Source organism: Helianthus annuus, chromosome 17, assembly GCF_002127325.2.
Source record: "Helianthus annuus cultivar XRQ/B chromosome 17, HanXRQr2.0-SUNRISE, whole genome shotgun sequence".
NCBI lineage: Eukaryota > Viridiplantae > Streptophyta > Magnoliopsida > Asterales > Asteraceae > Helianthus > Helianthus annuus.
Window position 1 is genome coordinate 50,310,714 of NC_035449.2, and position 4,165 is coordinate 50,314,878.

Here is a 4,165-nt window from a genome sequence, read left to right on the forward strand (position 1 = left end):
CGCTCTTCACCAGGAACATCCATCGATCTTCATCAGGAATTTTCAACATTAGGAATTCATTAACACCACTTTTAGATTCAGATAACTTTCCATTCATCACAATCCGGGTACGCCATCAAAATCTCCACACTATATTCAAAATGCTTTCATGTTATCAGTTTTGTGTATCCAATAATGAATCACAAATTTTTGAATCTACATACAGTGGTATAAAGAAAAAAAAAACCTTCTATGATGGATGTAAACAACATTTTCTTTGTTCAAGTATTTTCAAATTGGATTTTTAATTTGATTCTTTGGATCACAAGACATAGGTTTTCTTGTTTGGACTTTAGAACAACATAGGATTTCTCTTTAATTTGTACTTACAGAAACACATATTAGAATCAAAACCAAATTCAAAGTATCGAATGGAAAATCAAAGAACAGTTTTTTTCTAACAATTTGGCGGTCACTGCCGCCACAAGCAATCGAACAAAACACACAAATAGAGGTTTAGATCTTACCCGAAAACTTTTCCCCGGCGAATATACCCACCGGTGGCTGAAACTATTGGTGGCAGTTGCAAGTTCTTCAAAAGTGAAATTCCGCCAAGACGTTTTCACAACCGTCTAATCCTCACCGTCAACAGCCGCCGTCGTCCTCATCTCCGCCACTATCGGTTGCAGTTACTCAACTGCCGTATAACAAACCTCGCCTCAGTCACAGCGTAGAGTCTACAGTTCACCACAGATAGCGGTTACTACGGGCGGTTATATCGGTAGTAGTTTATCAAACTCGAAGAAACCGAATTTTAACGGAAACCGTAACGGAGATGCCGATTTGAGACCGAGCGGTGGTGGCGGTAGGCCATCGTTGGTGTCGCCATCGCCGTCGTGGTGGCGTGGTCGTCAATCGTCTGTAACCGCCTCTTACGCCGGAGTACGGAAGCAACGGTCAAAACCTTTAGTATCATTCTACAACTAATTTCACACTTTCTTTAGCAATAAATTGAACAACTAAAGCTATAAAATTGAAAATTTATGACTATGGAAAGTTGTTGTGCTTAACACTTAACAGTTGTCTTCCATTTCATAATATTAAATAGAAATTATATTGATATAATATTTACAATTTTCATCAATATTGACAATTTCCATTTAACAGGTGTCTTCCATAGAAAGGAAAAAAAATAGGAAACCGAAAATTGTTTTTTTTTTTTTTTTTTTGTAACTGTTCTTTTGAGAACTATGGAAAATAAATTTCGAATTTCATTGGAGTCTTGTTTAATATACATTAGAGTTTAATATATCAACATTCAAAGTTTAATATATTTTATTGTATTCAAATATTTAATTAAATCATCAAAACACAATTTCTATTTACAATACGAAATTATACCGTACTGTTGAGTACCCTCTCGAGTTATGGAAAAACGTTCAAGAAAGATTTGACCACCTGAAGTTGGTCTTACTCTCTAAAACTCGCTACAAGTGGGTTCATTTAAGGCTACGAGATCATAAGACTGTTAGCGAGTACAACTCTGCCTTTCTTCGCATCACCTCTGAGCTTAAATTATGTGGTGAACAAATCACCGACAAAGACATGATTGAGCAAACTATCTCAATGTTCCATTTATCAAACATGCTCCTGGCGCAGCAGTACAGGGAACGTAATTTTACAAAATATTATGAGCTAATATCATGTTTGTTGGTCGCAGAACAAAATAACAAGCTCATACTACAAAATCATTAAATGCGTGTTATGTGATGATTTTTTTAGACTATGTTTTTCTTTTCTTCTTTGTTTGGTTTTTATTTAAACTCTAGCGGTATTTTATGTTTTGAACTATTATTATGGTTTCACTTAAAATCTTTGTGATGTTTGATTCATATTTGTGAGATGTGATTTTTTTTATCATACTCAAGCAAGTAGTTCGTTATATTGATTTATTCTATTATTTACAGAGGAAATATGTTTACAAGCTCCAATAAAGCTATTATTGGTGATGAATGTCTCGTAGATAGTGGTACTACCAACACTATTCTCAAACATAAGAAAATTTTCTCTGAGTTGTCTCTAGCAGAGACACTTGTTGGTATTATTTCTGGTGTATGTGATCTTATAGAAGACTCTGGAAGAGCAAGCATCATATTACCATCGGGTACTAAACTAATCATAAATGGTGCATTATACTCTAGTAAATCAAGACGCAATTTACTTAGTTTTTAAAGTATTCGACAAAATGGTTACCACCTCAAAACAACTTCCGCCAATAATAATGAATACTTACAAATTACTTCAAATGAAAATGGCAAAGATACCATTGTAGAAAAGCTAAAAGCTTTATCCTCTGGATTGTATTGTATTAATATTACTCCTATTAAATCATACATGGTGGTGAGTAACCAAAAGGTACTAGATAAAGACACATTCACAATATGGCATGAGCGACTAGGTCACCCGGGTAACATAATGATGAGGCGAATAATTAAAAGTACCAATGGGCACCCTCTTAAGAACTTAAAAGTCTTGTTATCACAAGATTTATCATGTGCGGCATGCTCTCTAGGTAAACTGATTACTCGACCCTCACAAACTAAGTTGACACAAGAAAACCCCTCGTTTTTGGAAAGAATCCAAGGGGATATCTGTGGGCCAATACATCCTCCTTGTGGTCCATTCCGCTATTTCTTAGTCTTAATTGACGCCTCATCGCGATGGTCACACGTGAGTCTTTTAGCTACCCGAAATGTAGCATTTGCTCGACTATTAGCTCAAATCATACAGTTGAGATCTCATTTCCATGAAAATCCAATTAAAACCATACGAGTGGATAATGCAGGAGAATACACATCCCAAGCTTTTAACGATTATTGTATGTCGATTGGGATAAAGGTTGAACATCCAGTAGCTCATGTTCATACACAAAATGGTTTAGCTGAATCATTAATTAAACGATTACAAATAATCGCTAGACCTCTCCTGATGAGATGCAAATTGCCATCTTCTGCATGGGGACATGCTATTCTACATGTTGCTGCACTAATCCGATTAAGACCAACTGACGATCATGAATACTCCCCATTACAACTGGTCTCCGGAAGAGAACCAAATCTGTCCCACCTCAAAATATTTGGTTGTGCGGTATATGTACCGATATCGCCACCACAACGTACCATTATGGGACCACAGAGAAGACTGGGCATTTACATTGGTTTTAACTCCCCGTCTATTATTAGATATTTAGAACCGTTAACGGGTGACATGTTTACAGCACGCTTTGCTGACTGTCAGTTTAACGAGACAGTATTCCCAGTCTTAGGGGGAGATAAGACTAAAGAAAGACTGGTAACACAAGAGTTAACATGGAATGCATCATCGTTATCAAATCTCAACCCCCGAAGTGGTCAATGTGAATCTGAAGTCCAAAAGATTATACATTTGCAAAGAATCGCAAATGAATTACTAGATGCATTCACAGACACAAATAGGGTGACAAAGTCACATATACCAGCATCAAATACACCTGCTCGAATTGAAGTAATCCCAGAAGTGATTACCATACAAAGAAAACGTGGGAGACCAATAGGTTCCAAAGATAAAAACCCATGTAAGCGAAAAGAGCAGAATAAATCAGTTGGTGAAAATTTAGGAAATAAAACCCTAGAAGAGGTAAATGTCCCAGAGGAGACAAATATAATTCTAGAGGAAAATGAAAATCCAGAAGACGCACTGGTACCAAACGAAAACGAGATCTCTATCAATTATGTACAAAATAGTACAATATGGAACCGAAATGAAACACGTGTTAATGATATGTTCGCATATGCTATAGCAACAGATGTAATCAATGAAAATGATTACATACCTAAAACTCTAGAAGAGTGCATGCACAGAGTTGATTGGCCAAAATGGCAAGAGGCCATAAAGGCTGAGTTAGGTTCGCTTGAAAAGCGAAATGTTTTCGGACCTGTAGTCCGAACACCCATAGACGTTAAACCAGTAGGTTATAAATGGGTGTTTGCTATAAAAAGAAATGAAAGGAATGAGATTGTACGATACAAGGCACGTCTTGTAGCACAAGGGTTTTCCCAAATCCCAGGAGTTGATTATGAGAAAACGTATTCCCCTGTAGTGGATGCGATAACCCTTAGATTTCTAATTGGCCTTGCAATCTCAGAAG